An 18,649-nucleotide genomic window follows, 5' to 3' on the forward strand; every position below is an offset into this window, starting at 1 on the left:
TAGGCCACAGCTTCCTGGTAACGTAAGATTTTTTGAAATGTCGATTGTGTTTATCGCTAGCATGTGTGACTGTGATCAAAGTTTTCAATATTAAAAGTGTTACCGCTAAAAAACGACAGATTTATAAAAATTTTCTGCTTGTTTTTGTGTGTGACTGGCTCTGTTGTGCCTGTAGAAATACGGATTTTCTAAGATCATTCCACAATTCTCACAGACACTAAATAGTAATTGACAACGTAGCACAATGCCGGTATCTTATGCTAACGCTCTATAAAAAGCGGGTTATTTTCTAACAATAGCGGTGTTCGCGTCCACTGTATCTACAGTCACTAGGGCAGAGACGATCTAGATGCAGCGTCTACATCTTCTAGTGTTTACATGAATCCATATCGAATAACTAATGCACTGGCCTCTATGATTGCAGAACTGCTAGCCTGTAGTTCTTATATCCATGGATACTCAACATAAGCAAAGATAGGTAGCCTCCTTTTTAATATGGCTGTTGCAAGCCTTTTGGGCCATAATAAAGCCCCACCTAATTCGTTTGAAAAAGAATCGCTTGCGCTCTGTTTTTGCCACGGTTTCCTTTAGCCATAGAAAGCAGCTGGCTCAAGCATGGTTTACATTGGGTGTCTCCGAATTGAGAGAGCTCGGGCGCGCCGTCCGCTCCCGAAGACGCTGAATAATGCCGGTGCCACTTTAAGACGTGCATCCTTCATGAGACCAGCTTTAGACTGTTTGCGATGCAGCGAAAGCTACCACGGGTACGGGCCATCATTGACCCGATGCATACCTGATCTTTGAACCCACGCCCCGCATATTCCGTCAGTAAAATACTGCTCTAATGTGTCCTTTCCCTTAGATGTGTAAGGCGTTTTAATATGAACAGGTCACAGCTTAGGGTCGGAACGGATGGACGCATCGGTTTAGGCCGCGCCAGGCTGGTTCAAACGTTCTGAAGCCGACCGCTTTACGTGTGGAGTAAGGGCGGGTATTTGGGCGACCAATCACCGAAGGACCACACGGAAGCATCATCACGAACCCGATAAATATGAGAGCTTGGCTGGACATCGACAGACAGAACTCGTTTAAAATAAAGCGTTCTCTTCGTGTACCGACGTAAAGGGAACTTGGTATTTTTGTTGGCAGATAAAAACTTGTCATATATATATACACTTGCATTAATTTGTGCGATTGTATTTGTTATAACAGTATGCAAATTTTGCACATATATTAATTTGTATCGAAAACTACGTAGGTTCATTTGTTAGTCATATCAGACCATTCAAAGACAAATATAAACGATATTGATTCCCACATGTAACGGGACGCGACGTGTCTAGTAACGGAAGCAGCTGCTGCTGTTGTTGGACGTTGGATATTGTTGTAAGATAAGAGTACTAGTCGAACCTGGCATAATTCTGGATAGCCTTATGAGATCTATTGTGAGACATCACTCAAAGGCTGCCTTCCCTATAAAAACAAGAACGAATTCAGCTATCCCACGACGATCTCTGATCGTTTGCCCTTAAAATGTTGCCCGCTCCATTGACACTGGCGGGTGTCCTTTTGCTGTTAGCAAAATGAATAGCAGTTTATAATGATTTTTCCCTAAGTGGCTTAAGATTCAATCCCTATTGGCAAAGGCCTCAACCTTGGCAAAGCGCCGATTTTGCTCTGATTCAGTAGCATCTACTCGTTAGATAGTAATGACCCATTGGGCTGTTGTATATATAATAGAAGTACAAGATCGCAAGTCTTTCCCGAAATCTTTCGGCGCAATTCAGTCATAGGGTCGACAAATAAACGTAAGGCTGATGACAAAAAGCCAGACGTATAAGACCACCTATATCCGAGACACAAGGTCATAATTGGAATTTTTATTAACCTAACAATTATGTTATCCGTTATGTTACGGAAAACTTTATATAGTTTGATTTCTAGACAATTACTCATACAAAACAATTATTTACACAAGACAACTACACTGTATGCTCGTTGTGCTTGTGACCACTTCGAAGACAGATGATTTTCACTTGAACTAATGAGGGAAATGTCTTGGATGGAAATCTATTATGTGTAGTGACGGTTCGGCTAGTTTAATGAAGTTCATATTGTCCTCTCCTCGTCATCAAGGAAGACAGCTTTGTCCGATGTAAATAAAAAGTACGACGGAAAAATTAAGAGAAAAGAGAAGGAGCCATGACGTCAGGGGTACCTATGAATACTGTCGGATCCCCCCTTCCCCCCACAGAGCTGTACCTCAGAAAAGATCATCGGCGACAGTAGTAGCAGTAGCAAGCGTACAAATAGCGGAGGGACGAGCCTTGCCAGTCAGAATCGTATTACCCTGTCAAATGGCCCCACAAAGTCATCAGGTGTGAAAGGAAGGGGAAAATAGGCAAAGCAAGTGTCGCTGACCAGCTCACAGGCAAATCAGCCTTCGTCAGCTCGGCAGAGCGTCAAAGCAAAAGATGAACAAGATATAGTAGAAACATTACCTGTTAGGCATCTGAGGAGTGTTACGCGAGAAAGAGTAAATTGTGTTTACTGAATGTATTGCATTCGCTATTATAGGCAGAGATGTCTAGAGAATGATTTAACAATTATAAAGGTCATGTCTATAGAATGAGATGCGACACAGGGTGCGAAATACCGGTCGGCCATTTCATTGGATAATGCTATCTACCGTTTATCAGTGTACGTTGAAATCTTAGTCTGAACATCTGTGTACTTATTTTTTTCTTTTTCCACGCTAGCAGCGAGAATAATAATATTTCCAAAGTTATAGAATGAAACCAGCGATGACGCCATATTGCCGTACAGACAATATACATACGGAATACCTAATGCAGTGCTTAGCAGCCCAACCTGATGTAAAACTCGAAACATAGAGACTATCTGTATATGTTATTAAACATAGTTAACTTTGGGCAACTTCAACGCGCTCCATGCGCGTATTTTGCAAGTTAAGTTACACTGTGTTAGAAGAAGTGAACTGAACTTTAGTCACATCTTTAGACAATTTGTATATGATGCCTGTGTACATCATTTTTATGAAGCAAATAAAGTAAAAACAAATGTTTTTTGCATTTCTGAAATTCGGAACTACAAAGGCTTTAAAAAGATCTCTATATCAGGAAACTAGACTATGCACCAGACTCAAGATTGATTCAATGCAGGTTGCCAAAAATACCTCAGGGTCAGTTTTTAGGTAAGTCTTAATTATATTCGAAATACTTCATAGCGAAGAAGATAAAGAAAAACAGGTGGACGTCATCGAAACATCTAACGCTTAATTTTTCTTATACAGAATGAATATAAAAAGACGTTTTTGTTGAATGGTTTCAAAATTATAATTTCAGTGCATGATATTTTTAAAAACGACAGCTTCATCATTTGTATCGAATCTCAATTATGAACTGGTCTTTGGCGGCTTGTGAACTTCAGGGCCGGTACCTGTTTGAGCACCTATTTTTTTCTCAGACCAGTCGTCGAGGGCACCGTATAAAATCTGTATATAAAATGATAATATATGATTCCTGTATTAGATATCTATTCACCGCCATTGCAAGCAGGAGTATGAAGTCAATTAGCGGAGGATCGGAAACGTTTAATGAGTTGTTTGCGAAAAAAAATCTCTCGATATATAATATAGATGATCGCTGAACCAGAGGATATGTAAGGGAGCTATTTCCACTAGCATTTCACAAAGGGACTCAAGTACACAATACTACTAAATATGGTGTATAGAAAATAATTTTTTTTGTATTACTGTTATACTTCTATGTACAATGAACTGTTTTGGAGCCCAGGTCCCTTTTTTTATATACTTTTGAATGATCATATATGTTTCTTGCATTTCCATTTTACTTGTTTTTGTTTCGGTAACACTGTACGAAAGCTCATATTAGTCAGTAAAAAATATTTACTATCCTTTTTGATTGGCAACAACTACTCAGATTGGATTCCATCCAGACGGTTAGCTTCAAACTTTCGCGCGAGTCGATCGACCTAAGAACTATGTAAACCACCTCAGCCAAGAGGTCGGTTGCAATACGAGCCACGTCTCTGAGTTCTTCAATAGCATTTAGCGCTATAACCAACGCTAGAGCCCCGATGTCTTTCGCGATCGGTAACGCATTATGATACGCCTGGACAGCCCCAACTGATAAAATCGAAGACAGTTGCGAGGCGATCTCAGCATGCTGATATTTCTCAGTAGAGCACTTTTATTTCGCCAAAAGGCGCCCGTAACTGTGCACGACCCTCTCTCTCTCAGCTGAAGCTCGTTCGAGATAACAGGGTACATGCACGAGTCCGCCAATGGCGTCCATGCACGCCGTCATGAGCGCGCCAGTCATTCAGTCTAGCGGGTGACATTGCAGAAAAATAGTCGTCGATTCGATATCATGGGTAAAGGTTCACCGTGACATGGATAGATGAGCATACCCAAAAACAAAGGAAACCATAGATTACGCTAGGTGGGGCTGAGGGCGAGGGGCAAACGGAAGCTCCAGAGGTGGAAAGCAAACGAGATACCGTTGGTGGAGCCTGGGCTGTGATCTTAGCCTAAAGTCGTTGTTACTTATAGATCAGGGTCACACCAAGCGTCGCAGAGACTGCAATTGCTGGACGCCAGCAGCAACTGCACGAATCGAGAGAAGTAGCAGTCTAGAAGTCGGAAGACGTCTTAGTGCCAGTTTGGCTCACTGATCTCTGACTTAGTGTGTGTTTAGTATGTACCCGGTTGGCCCTAAAAAACATACACATATAAGATAGAAGCCTCATAGCCTGATTTTCTCTCCGACCATGCGCGTACTAGCACTGATGGAGCAAGGCCGGTTGACAGTGGCAGCAAAAAGCAACGCCGACAAGGACTTAATAGTTACTTGGTTTCGGTAGCCACGTCGAGGCTTCTCGGGCCGGTCCGCAATACTGAAACATCAATAAGATCATATGTGCGCTAATCCAAGAGGAGTGGTAGCGCCTCCACATGTTTTTGAGCAGCTCAGCCTTCCAAACTCATAGGGGAAATGCACTGAGTTGCAAAAATGAAAACGGGGCATGCTATTCTAGCTCTGTAAGGTAACATTGTTGACACCGCGCCTTAAACGGTCTAGAAGAATCGAGAAATAAAAAGTCAAAATCCACTATATCCAAGTTTAAAGGTACCAAAACAAAGGTTCTGTCGCATTATCCATAGCGGCAAAGTCAACAGCAAATAAACACGCAAAGCAAGGGCGCAATCATAAAGCCAACAGGATACCAAGTGCTGATTCCGAGATACTCGCCAGCCTCAGTCGAGGCCACGACTTTTGCTATCGCTAGGTGTATGAGACATACGCGGTAAGTAAACCGATAGCAGGCTTTGGCGGATGACACTGTCGTCCGCTAAGCGTTTGCTAGGACAGACAGACAGGCAGGCCACAGCTATCATCATGATAATAGCATATTGGTTAAGGTTAAGTTAGGTTAGGTTGATGACGCTGATAATGAACACAATAGACTACAGTAGCCCCGGGGTTACGAAAGGCATACCCACCTCCACGCACACTATCAAGCGATAGACGTGTTGTTAGTCCGCACGCTTTGCTTGTACAGTGTCCTCCCCGCATACGTTGACCACAGACATCAGATATTGGACGCGGCAAGGCCAATAATGTAAGGTGGAAATCTTCCGAGATGGCCCAGTTAACCTGCGTTGCTCCTCCTTAGCGTGTAGCAGGCAGTCTACAGGAGTAATGGCGATCGTGCAGCCCCTTCTCGACTCCACTAGCGACAGCAGTATCAGTAATAGTAGCGATAGTAGGTAAAGGTCTGGCTTTGCGGTTAGTTTTGCTTGTACCACTACCAGCGAGTCTTATTCGTTGGGGTGTTAATGCTGCTACTAATATTTTTGTTCCCTGACACAGAAGGACAAAGGGCACAGGCAACAGAAGCAGTTGAAAGTTTCAACTAACCTCGGCAAATTGCTGAAATCACAAATACGTCATCAGAATGGTGATCTTAACAATGTTCAGCGTGATGACAATGACTTTCATGATGACAGTAGCATATCATGTAAGCTCATGTAAGCTTATGCGAAATGCGGTTTGGTCTGTGCTGAAAGGTCTGAGAAATTAAACGAATCTAGTAGGTACTAATGCAGTTAGAAAATATTGGCTGAAATTGTATAGTACAACGGCAAATACCTAGATGCAAGCCTTTGAATTTACATACCATCCTCCTGAGAGATGGTCGTGCACTGTCCTGCCCGTTACCTGCTTACCCTAAGCGTTCGGGCCATCTATTGCACACATCAACTTATCTACCTGTAAATTATACGTATGTATCTAGGTTTCTTTAGAGAAAAATTACTGCATACAACGTAAGTCATCTGCAGTTGGAATTACCTCATTAGAAAATCGTCTTCTAGATTTTGCGAAAAGTTATCTAATTATATATGAAGCGCTTGATACATCGTTGGTTTCGCTCCTTGTCGAGGCTGCTTAACTAGCTAGCTTCATCTGCTTCGCGCGACGCTTATCACGTTGAATGATGAAGGAAACATACAAGCCATAGTAGTAGGTGGTATGGAGACCTCCAAAGAGCTTTAAGCAGGGTGAAATAGACAGCGCCTACTGGATATCTTGAAGTGGTAAGTTGTGCCTCACACTCAATTCAGAATCACCTCCACCCACTCACGCGATGTGTCAGATAAGAGCTTATAGGCCGAATGAACTATATGATAGGCGCCAAACAGTCTATAAGATAAGATACTAGTAACGACTTTGTTCCTGCTTAGCTGCGCCAGTCCCTCCGTTGCGTGGCACTTCAGGCAATAAAAATCATGGCCTAGTTTTAGACTTGAAAGACAGCAGGCTAAGTACGAAGGCCTCGAGCCAAAACTGGCAGCAAGGTAGTTCTTAGTTACCCGGAAAAAGGTGACGCATCATTTCAAGCTGATCTCACGCGGTGCCATATTCGGCCCTGACATAACCTTCTTTCTAATTTGAATTTGTGCGCTGGCACATGCTGTACGGAGACTAAAGCTAGTAGTGATAGAGTCAGTGGAGGCCGAAACTAGCATAGCAAAGTTACCGTATTTTATTGAATAATCGATTTTAGCTAACTTATAGAGGCATGCTATTGAAAGCTAGTGCTTAATTACTTCGAGCTATGGGAGTGAGCCATTGTATGAAAAGACAGAGGCGTCCACAGATAGGACTATACTTTTCGACCCTATAAATATATGCTCTGTCGGACAACAGATGAATCATGACGGTGACAGCTGTGTAGGCTCTATGCTGCCCTGTAGTTATACCTACATGCATGTCATATGGTTAGTAGGCATTCTTTAAGCATCTGGTGTTTTTTATGTTCTCGTAGGTGCTGTACGGGGTCGTCGATGGTCAGATTTAGCTAACATTGAACCCGAACTGTTGTGTAACCCTGGACCGTGAGATAAAAAGGCTTTTGGAAACTTTGTGCACCATCAGAAGCGGCGTAGATATGATGAATTGATTGCTCTCTGAGAACAGATGGGTTATGGGAAAACAGCTAGGCCGAATCTGGCAAATAAAGCCAATACTCTATGTGTATTTACTACACAAAGTTGAGCGATAGGTTACGATGAATCTACAGATGGAACAGTTATAATATTATTGCTAGCACAGCCTGCTTTGAAGATCATCTATGATTATTTGGCGTAGATTGATGTCTCAACAGTAAGTACGTTTAGTTAAATATATGTTCATATAAATGGCAATAATAACAGATTTATATTACCGCGTTATTAACCAATCTACAAATCAATTCAGGTTTCGATCGAACGATCCAACAACATTAATAGCTACTGTTTCATTTGAAGCTAGGACATATCCTTCATGCGACAAGGCATTAAATGCTACTTGAAACTATTGTAGCGTGCGAAAACTACGTAGTCGGATAGAATAGGATCAATGGAAGTCTTAGAACGGTTGTTCTGGTCGTAGATGGTTTCCTCATAAGTTTAGGAAAAAAATCTCTCAGAAATTTCATTGAAATCAGAATATTTTTCATCCAAAAATGTCGACTATTGTGCCCTGCCTTTGTAGGATCGTCCCTTCAAGTGAATTCAGTTCGAAATAGCGGCCTGCCATAGGTCTACCAACATAGAAAAATAGATCTCTTTGACGATGTGACGTGCCAGCCGGTTTCGCTCAAGAGTAATTCCTTCAATGATATCTCTCAACTAAGGGAAGGCAAAAACGTGGCTTGCATGATTATACACCTACTTCTTACTCGATTATGGTTCCCTTTGGCTTCTGAGCTAACAGTTACAATTTAACGCCGTCGAGCACTCGCCATTAGTCAAGAAAGGAACGTGCTTCACGCAAAACTATCGAAATATAATCAGCGTTTCAGGCCTTTAGACGGTATCTGGCAAGTATGCGTCCTACAATGTTCTAACTTCTTAAGAATTGTACCATTGCTAACTTGTATAAGAAATGAGCAGTCTTTTAAAGCCTATACCATATGCTAACCATCCACTCAAACATATTGAGTTCGATCATTTAGCCGTAGCGTTTGCCTAAGTCATCAGATGGGACCACGTTTTCTCATGTAAAGCTGACAAACGGATTTCCACATTAGCAGAATCTTCACATGCCTTTTGACGTAAGTAATCTATTCCAGCCATTCTGTCTAAGCTGAACGTTTTTATTTTAATTCCCTGACCGACATCCTTGTCCAAGATACCAATAGCTTTTTCAAGAAGGCGTGTACCGTTTCTTTTCCTAGAGATCCTTTGCTATTTATTTTTTTTGTCACTGAACCCTTAAGGTGACTTACTTGTAAGTCACATGACAAAATGTCGACGGCCTTCGTCTGGGTGCCTAGGGCAATCCTCACAGCTGCTGCTGAATAGTTTACGCCTAGTAAATTAGGCCACACTTCAGCCCTAGGCAATACTGTATTGCCTGACATCCAGGTGTAACAACGGACAACCCAACTCGCTCAGGAGTTCCTTTCGGTTAGCTGAATTTGGAGCTGTAGATAGATCGACTAGTCTAAAAGGGATTCAATATGTGAGATTATATATTTCCGAGAAGACTTTTCATTTCTACACATGGATTGGCATTCTAATCCTTTACTTTCAGCGGAGCATATGCTGCCCTGTGTCTAACATTGCATTGCCACCAATGATTGTGACAAATAGCATCAGTGAATTATTTAGGAAATTCAGAGATTCTTTTTACACGGAAGACATGACATAGCTTCAGCTATCAGCTGAACGTATCCTACATGCGTTAGGAAGATATCAAAAGTAGTCCACTAATCGGAATCGTTCATGCAGGTATTTCTCTGTTATAGTCACTGTTTCTTTGTCTAGATATCTTTTACTGTATATATATATATATATATATATATATATATATATATCGTCTTTTTTACCACCCACATCCTGCATAGCTCAGGCAGTAACCAGCTTAGGGAAATGGTCAGCCAGAGAGCAATTATGAACTTTAGAAGCTGCTATTATATGATTTATGAAAGAGACACACGATTATTAGTTAGTTAGATGCTTGGCCTAGCCATAAGAACCTGATGTGGCCAATTGTAACAGCCAAAATTTATGGTCCTATAAAATATACCAGCTATAGAAATGTATGTATGTCTACAATACGTATGCTAAAGTTTCTTGGCCAATAGAGTTCGAAGTTCTTTAGGTTTTCAATTGGCGGTCTGTTGTTCGTTGCGGTTTTTCTTCGAACTCTACTCCAGTACAATTATAACTATCCGTAATTTACGTTCCAGACGTCAATTCATAAATGAAAAAATTTATTTATTTACCACATTGTGTATAGTGGCGAAAGATGATCAAATTCAGTTCTCATTATTCCTTCCAGTAATTCCTTACCAGACGTGAAGGTACATTAATTTTACGCTCATTGCTACAAGCAACATATATCGATTGTTTGTTGAAACTAGACTTGTTTTAAATTTATAGCCTGTAGCATGATATTTGTGATAGTCGAGTAATGCTGCCAAAATGCGAAACGGGCTTATATAGCGATATCATATCGTCTCTGAAATAGATCGAGATATAATTTATACGGACATTTTTTTTATATGAACATTTTGACTATAGTTGTCATCTAATCTTTACACGCAACGTCAAAATTATAATTACGTTTTTTTTTTTCCAGCTAATCATGAATAGGTTCGCGCAGACGCACGAGAAACTAAATTTACGTGTATTCATTTGAGCTACGCACTAGAAGTTCCACCGACCCATTTCACCGTTCACCTGTATTTGGATGGTATTTTGTGAATTATATCAAAATATCCAAGTATTCAAAGGTGATTCGAAGGCAAGAATCGCTCTTAAAAAATGTAAATTTTCCAAAACAACAGATAACTTTTTCACGTTAATACACAAACCCAACGTTTAACTTAAAGGCATACTTGAAGACACAATCATCGCATATCGAAAATGATTACTTGTCAAAATTTCATTTCGATGCTTTCCGAACTTACATCTTCAAGATAAACAGGATGGCATCATACTTAAAAATTACCCTACTATCGTCATTCAGTCATTTGGATTTTGAACGTTACACTTATCGTTGTCGCCATTATAACACAACTACATGTGATAGTGATGTATGTACCTAACATGAAAGCAAAGCCCAACGGATTTTGAGAAGAACAACAGTGATGAGACTATACGGACTGTTTCTCTCTGGCTTAATCCAGTTCAACTCCTTAGATTTATATAGTTGAATATATATATATATATATTTGAATAACCCGATACCGTATAAGAATATATGCGTCTTTATCAAACACCAGAGTAAGGCAAATGTTTTCTGCAATTGAATCTTTTAAGGCAGAGATACAAAGGCGTTGGTCCCATTCAGTACGCGTCAGGCCACTCCAAACCTGCCAAGGGGCTTCCTTGCTCTACAACATAAACAGTTTTACGCAATTTCTTTCGTCAGTCTGACTATCTGAGCGTTGTGGCGCCGGTTGTTGGTGCGGAGAAACCGGATTTGTTCAGTTGTCCAGTAGAGCTAGTATCCGGCTTGATACGCGGCGAACAGGGCAACAATTGAATTTGCTCGGAAGACGTCTGCCTAGATACATTGCCATCATACTTTAGTAAGTCTATTTCATATAAACGGCCTCCCCCTACCGTTTTTCCCACTTTTTATCTTAATATGTGCCAACTTTTCCGGTTCATCCGACAGATGGCAGTCTTCACTTGAGGCTTAGCCTGTAACCGAAGAGCAGTCACGTATGGATACCTGTAACACCCAGATGGACTCTAGGTCCCTCATAGATTTGTCAGACCGGCTCAGGAATGCTCGACGACGATACTAGACCTCTTTAGACTCTCCACCGCCCAAAACGTCGTCTGGCCCTTCTACGGCAACCCCAAAAACGACTAACACCCTATGTCCAGCTATGCCCGAACCTTGCGGGACCCCTTAGGCTAAGCAATATTTGCCCCTCTCAGCATTCTTACTGATCTGCTTTCGCAGTGAACACTGCTGCAAAAGAATCGACTATCAGTGGCCTTGGGGTCCTTGAGTTTTGCATAGTTGATTTATTAGGCCAGCCATTGCGCTCCAATTCCCTTTTGCATCTAATCCAGAAGGCCATCAAGCTAAGCAAGCTTCTCTGGATGATTCATCACCTCACCAACGAACTTCTAAGCGGGAAGGAGGAAAAGTAAGATGATGCAATAGTGTCTTTAAACGGCAGATTTCTACGAGACTTGCTCGTCATTACGTATAGCCAGGATCGGGTGATTCCCGACCGCCAAGCATATCTTTACGATTTTGTGCTAGAAACTGTACAGGTTAGGCTGTGTTCCTCCCATAAAGAAGATATCATCCATAATCCAAAGTTTTGCGCACTTCCATGTAGCTTACCGTAAGCATTTTTCCCTCCTTCATCATGTCGTTGTTCAATACAAAAGCAAACCCTTTACGAATGCGCTACGCTACTTATTAACCCCCTACGCCTTCTTCCCCCAAATGCAAATCTGCGTTGGTAGTAGCTTTTTTGATGATAAGTTGCTTAACTTATCCATCTAAATTATACATACAATTGGTGGATACCAGCGTTAACACACAATTAGTACGATATGAGGCAAATTAATTTTATACTTAAAATAAATGCTATTACATGAGGTATTTGAACATATAGTATGAATGTACGATTGCCGATTCATGCAGCAATAGCAATCAATGCTTACTTGTAGATCATTATCGTTTTAAACGGCTCTAATTGAAAAGAACGCGTTTCTATGTTTTTTTTTTTTTGAATACTTTAATGGGTCATCTCGTGACTGTACTGCTTAGTTGCATGTTTCATTCTGTGACTCCGACGGTACAATAAGTAATAATTACATTTAAAAAAAAAACTTAGAAACTTTTCGCCATAGTGAATCGAGTTTTCTTTTTTATTAATTGTGTGACATGCACCCCTTTGTTTTTGTTTAATTATAGAAGTTAAAGAGAATATATATATATATGTATATATATTAGACATTTCCATATAGAAATAACTGAACAAACTCGGAAAACTTCTTCGTAAAATTGCGAAACTTGTGAAGAAAAACGACTCAAAGTTTCAAGCCAGATTTTGTGATACAGTATAAAGTGATTCCCTGAGTTTATGGCCACTATTAATAATAATAAGATCATCAGACAAAAGGCAAAAATCAACTTTCAGCGCAGCAAATCAGTGACATAAAAGGCGTATTCGTCGCCGTTGAACAACTCAGTCAAGTTTCCTAGGGGCGTATTAAATTAGGACCTTTACACTTCAGGCCATTTTGTTTTGTTAAAAGAAATCAGAAGACAGCATTTACCGTCTAGAGTGTCATAAAGAAAAAACAAAGGCAAAGGTAGAGAACTTTAAAGATTATTTTTTCAAAGATAAAGAGAGATTTGACTTAGGATGCTTTGCTACAGAGGACAATATGCACGTACCTATCTGACGTTTGAGCGTCTCATAGAAGGCCAGTGTTCTTGAGAAGCAGATTAAATTGAACTAAGCGATACAGACTACTTTTTCGTGAAACCTGTTTCAGTATATTGCAGTTGATAAGCAATTGGAGACCATTCCTACGTATTCGACAACTTAGCAGATCTTCACACATCGTCTGAGGATCGACGCAGCCTCACAGATGAAGCTCGCGATCTGAGATATGTTCGTAGTAGACTATTTACAATAATTGAACATTCAGGGAGACTACAACAGCAGACGGAACAACAAAAAGACGATTAGTAAACAAGCAAAGACAAGGTAAACAAAATGCTTGTGTGCTTATTTCAAAGCCTAGGCCATGCCTCGACATAGAGACTCACTTATCCTTTTGTTTGCCTCCCCCGATGAATGGTTTGCTGAGTTGCTTAAGGTGCTGCATATCTGGCTGTTGAGGTAAGCGGTTATTCGAGCTGACTATTGTGTCTGCCAATGCTGGCGTGGTCTGCTTGCCAACTCTATATGGAGCAGACGACGAGGCAGCCTGCGGTCGACGAACGTTTACTGACCACACCAATGCTGTCGTGTCTTGATTTTCTTTTTTTCTTGATTGCAGAAGTGTTTCACTCGACTGTTGTAACACTGAAGACTGTACGTTTGCGTTTACGTGCGTATTCCTATCGACTATCGATGCACAATTAAGCACAAGTCAAATCGAAACAAACACCCAAACAGCGGATCGGCCAAAATTGAATTAACAGTTTATTATTTCAACGGACGAATCAATTATCTAAAATTGAGCGGAAAACATTATATTTTTTGTCCATAAAATTTCTGCTCCGTCGTTGCAGGGGTCCTCTTCGTACATGGAGTGGACGACGGTATTGAAACATAGTCTTTAATTAACGATGCAACGAATGCCATACAAATACTTCGTTAAACACGAGCCGATACTGACAACACGGCCAACGTAAATCAGCAACAGCAGCTACGAAAGGCAGAATAGTTAATGACGCAGTTTCGGTTTAGCCCGTGTGATTGATGTACGCCTACCGAATATAGAAAGCCACGTCAAACACTGAATACACAAGAAACAGTGTACGTTGAACGACAGCAAACCTTTCGGTTTTTGCAATGTAAACGCAAAATTGGGAAACAGCCTAAAAATTGGCCGTCATTTTTGTCGTTTCTATTGCGTACGGCAGAATTTCCAGGTCGTGAAGGATGACTGCGATGCGAAGCACTTTTTGTGGGGTATTACCAACGTATGGGGGAAATACCCTGTTGCCTAATTAAACCAAAACTAGGTGGTGAACATACTATGCGAAGATCAAGCGGGCACAAGATGAAATCAGCGAAACAGTGGTGGTCAGATGATGAACTTGTGGTCTGCAATATTCGATCAGTGAATCTACCTTAGTTATGTAAAATGATAGCCTTTTGAGGGGATAGTGCTAGTAGAGTCTTTTAGACAGCTCTAGTTTCTGGGACGTCTCTTGGAAATGGTGAGAATGTAACAGTACGTCGGCAAAGAGATATACTTTAACCATCTCTCGAAAGCCTGAGCAAGTAGGCTTAGAGGAAAAATTGATTCAAAGCATTTTTGCTGAGCATTAACGAGAATGGATTCTAAAATTCTTAGGTTTTGAATCTCGAACACTGCATTACATAGATATTACTAAGGATTTGAATTAAGAAGTAGTGCCAAAAAATTCACACACAGATCATTTGCGACTAAACAACAACACGTAATCGTAGCCTGTCATAAAAATGACTGCCTAAGCCGTTGTTAAATGTTAACATTCTTTCTAATTTCACAGACGGTAACCTTCGAATTTATTTCGTAACCAGCTTTCTTACGTACTTAGGTAGTGGTCAAAAAAAAGGAAACGAGCTTCTGGCACTTAGAAACTTGCAAAAAACATAATTTCATTGCGACGCTGGGGGGAGTGCAGGGTTTGTCGCATTCTACAGAGGCTGCATTCAATTTTTATTAATACTGTACGATTCAAACATATTTTCCTTAAACAGCTTGACGGCATCAGAAAAGACTGAATCTGACTTCGGGGAAATATGGGCGTTTCATACTAAGGGGGTTCAGAGCGCTCTCGGGATTAAATTAGAGGTCTACGTATAGGGCGAAGGGCTCCGAGGGTCAATAATGCCACACGGGGACCCTAGAGTTAATTACAATACAGGCGCAAACTTTAGGCGGACAAATCAATCTAAACAACATCTCTCCCACGGAGCGGAGCTAGTTGCCATTGTTTGGCATAGCAGTTAGTCATACACATATAAATGCAGAAAATGTAGGAAATTCACTTGATGATACGGCGCTTAACAGAGGCCTTTAGGGATAGGCCCCCAGAGATCGAGCAAAGGTTTAAACATGAGCGACGCTAGCCACTTGATTTTGGCGCACTTTTGTTGGTTACGGCGCCCTCTTTGGATAACTGTTCTTTGCGAAACTTACATTTTTTGTAACCGTCACAACATTGAATTTAGTACAATGTATGGGATAATCCCAGAACGTAAAAGTTCTGTTTTGCAAACATAGGAACTGTTTGCGAATTAGCCACGGCCCATGAAGCAGCGGCTGTTTCGGAATTTGCCACAACAGCTGACCATTCCCTGGAGCGTTTCTCCCTTCTGGTCTCGCAAGGATGTTATGATAGAATGCAAAGTTTTTAACCACGAGCGTTTCCAACGTTAATGGCTGAGGAACAAAACGAAATAAAAGATTGTTTAATCTTCAGAAAATTACGAAGCAGGACGGCGCAGGCCTACTGAAATTGTGAATTCGTGAAATTATCGTGTGGCACTTCTTGCGACGATTACTTTAGTAAGATAATTTATAATAACATTTAAAAAATCCTTTGCATCGTTGATTTGGGCAATTTATAGCATGCTCACATAGTTTTGTGGGATATTGCATGAAAGGTAAATTCTCTTGAAATTTTTCGTTTTTAAGAAACGTATAAATTTATTTAAAAATAAGGGGAAGGGGGGAGCCTATTGAAAGCCCTCTATGAAGACAAGGCGATTTAACCGAAGATGGTTCATAGCTATGTGAACATTAAAACAGCATACACCTTTCGGCGAGTACAGTCGATGCCTTTTTTCTAAGAACGTGGTATGGTTAAATTGAGTCACCATTGCGCCTGACCAATCAATCAATCACAATTAAATAGACCACTAGCACTCGTTAATTTTAAAGAATTAAAGTAACCAATATTTGTTCCTTATTCCTAGCTAGCCACGGCCCTCCGAACATTTGTGATAACAAACTACGGTTTGATGCTGTAGCCATCAGAAATACCGCAATTTTAAACTTTCAAACCAAATTTTCACTACACACTTTTGCCCCTGTTTGTTTAATTGAAACTGATTTGAAAGAAAGTTTAATCGCCGACTGCGATACAATCATTTTTATAGGAACTGCAATATTCGTCGCGTTATCATTGTCGCGCTCTTTGTCACGAGGGGCATTCTGCTCGCTCATTCATCGTCACACATACCTCGTCACATCACATGGTTCAGCGAACACTGCTGTTGATCAACATGTTGGAAACCGGCCGTGCACGCATTCTCACGTGCAGCCTGCCCTCGGAGTTGCCCTCGCAGCTCAGCCGCGGGGGAAGGGTCCCGTTCCAAGGACCAAGCCAGGGTACGATGTCTGCTGCGGAGGAAAGCTAAGCACCGTCGACCAAAACGAAGAGGGCGCTACGAGCGAGGAGGCGGGTCAACCGACGAGGTTCGAGCAGTACGACAACACGTGATTTAAAAAAAAAGTTCGCAGAATAGATCACACGAACGCCACGGATACGTGACGGAATTCGGGTAGATGTAAGTCAGATTGGGGTCAGTACTTGGCCCCGTGACTGCAAGAGCAGGCAGGGGAACTAACTCGGTTTCATCTCTTCGAGGATTACTTCTACTCGAGGAAGGACAATATTTTTTGCGGTTTATTTTCATAGAGCTCAACAACAAGAAACAGGATGTGGATGCGGGTATACGACAAGAGGGCATAAGACAAGATAATTCAACACGGATAGAAAGAGGGGGCCCAGGGGCAAGCAGGGTAACATGGAAAGGGGAGAGACAAGTTTGCAAATGGCTCACTCGGCAAGAGTGTATCCTGACTCGTCCTGGGATCGTTGATCCTGAATCTGATCGTTGTTGTGCATCGTCACACCTGAAAAATATTTTTTCAAAGGACCCCTTGATGACGGGCCGGTTGTGCTTTGTTTCTTTGTATAAAAGTTTTATTTAAAAATGAAGTAAAGTCTAAATTATCTGAGATTATTTATGCAGTTTATTTCTAAAATGTATTGCTTTCACATACTATCAGAAAACCCCTGTGGGCCGTTCCTATCTTTAGAAGCGAACCAAAAAGAAATTGTTTAACCAGGCGGCTACTACATGGCTAAAGGCATTTACTGGCTTAATTTTAAGTAGCCTTCAGATGATCTCATAACCTTTGCATCGCGTATATCGAATTTATCGGTTATGTCCGCATCCTTTGAAAACGAAATTAAATTGAAACGCGCTTGATTTTACAAATGTGCCCAAATTAGCTTATATCACATGTACTTGAAACACACCTTTTTCCGACACTTATTTAAAAGCCTAAATACCAGCGGTAACGAAGCCATATAATTAACTGAGACCGAAAATACTTTTCATATATTCCGATTTTTTTCTTTCAGTAATATGCCTAGTTGGCCAGCAAAGCCAAATAAATATAGTTAATAGCTGAAGTCTGAGTCATGAGATTAAATCATAACTTATCTATTAAGCCCTCAAGTGTAACGCGTGCCGATACGGAATCATACCGATTGGTGACAAATGAAATTTTTCTAACTGGGTCTAAATAGCTTTTCGGCACAACCTAATCATTCTCTTGTAAACAATAGAATTTAGCGCCAGAACGTGTGACGACAAAAACTATGTCAAATTTTCTTTCTTTTTTGACAGGTACAGTATATAGCATTATTGGGGACTAAATCCAGTTGAAGTGTATGGTTGTCTACGTATTCTAGCCGAGGCTGAATAAGCAGTCGCCACTTCGAAGAACCGCAAGTTCAGCTTGTGAGATGTACCGCGAGAATAACTCCAACGAGATCTAATCTTGCAGAAGTTATAAGTACTTCGTGTGATAATTCTTATTCACGTCGTTTTCGTACGAAGTCAGATTCTCCTATTTCTAGGTGAATTATTTATTAAAATTAATCATATTATGTCGACATGTTAGAAAGGAACCAAAACAGGACAACTGACCTTAAGTTGCATAGGGAATTCATGATGCTGAAATGCTCAGTAGACATTTCTAACTTCCTACAGGTATTATCGCTACTGCTGCAACATAAACATCGTGTAAAGCGTATTCAATTCTGCGAATAAAGGCCACAGTACACCAATTTATTATAGTCACAGGTTTCAATACAACGTTTTTATGATCACGTGCATGATTCCAAACGTTAATAGAGAACCGACACAGAGCCATGATTTGATTGCACCAAGCTACCGAGCATTCAGTCTGTAGTAGATTACATGTTTATAGTTCTCGGTCCTCCTTCACTAACCTCCGAGTCACCACCAGATCTCTACGCCACAAATATCATATAAGCAGATCTCTACTTCCCGCCATTTTCTTCTTCTTCTTGGCCAGTGTTTTCAGTACACG

The 18,649-nt window shown here is 40.9% G+C and overlaps 1 protein-coding gene and 1 long non-coding RNA gene across 6 annotated transcripts in view; one reads left to right on the forward strand and one right to left on the reverse strand.

The window, feature by feature from the left end:
* The window catches only part of LOC111244383 (testin-like), a 137,486-nt gene that overhangs the window by 83,060 nt on the left and 35,777 nt on the right, over window positions 1-18,649 (reverse strand). The gene's annotated exons all lie outside the window — the stretch shown is intronic.
* On the forward strand, window positions 13,283-17,203 carry LOC111244384 (uncharacterized). 5 transcript variants are annotated; one of them, XR_015321046.1, is made up of 3 exons: window positions 13,283-13,419; window positions 13,580-13,630; window positions 16,399-17,203. It is a non-coding gene; the product is annotated as an uncharacterized LOC111244384 (long non-coding RNA). The 5 variants fall into 5 exon arrangements; XR_015321048.1 differs by having other exon boundaries at window positions 13,405-13,419; window positions 13,580-14,468; XR_015321050.1 differs by lacking the exon at window positions 13,283-13,419 and adding an exon at window positions 13,815-14,468 and having other exon boundaries at window positions 13,531-13,630.

The sequence above is a fragment of the Varroa destructor genome, unplaced genomic scaffold, assembly GCF_002443255.2.
Source record: "Varroa destructor unplaced genomic scaffold, Vdes_3.0 BEIS01000002.1, whole genome shotgun sequence".
Classification (NCBI taxonomy): domain Eukaryota; kingdom Metazoa; phylum Arthropoda; class Arachnida; order Mesostigmata; family Varroidae; genus Varroa; species Varroa destructor.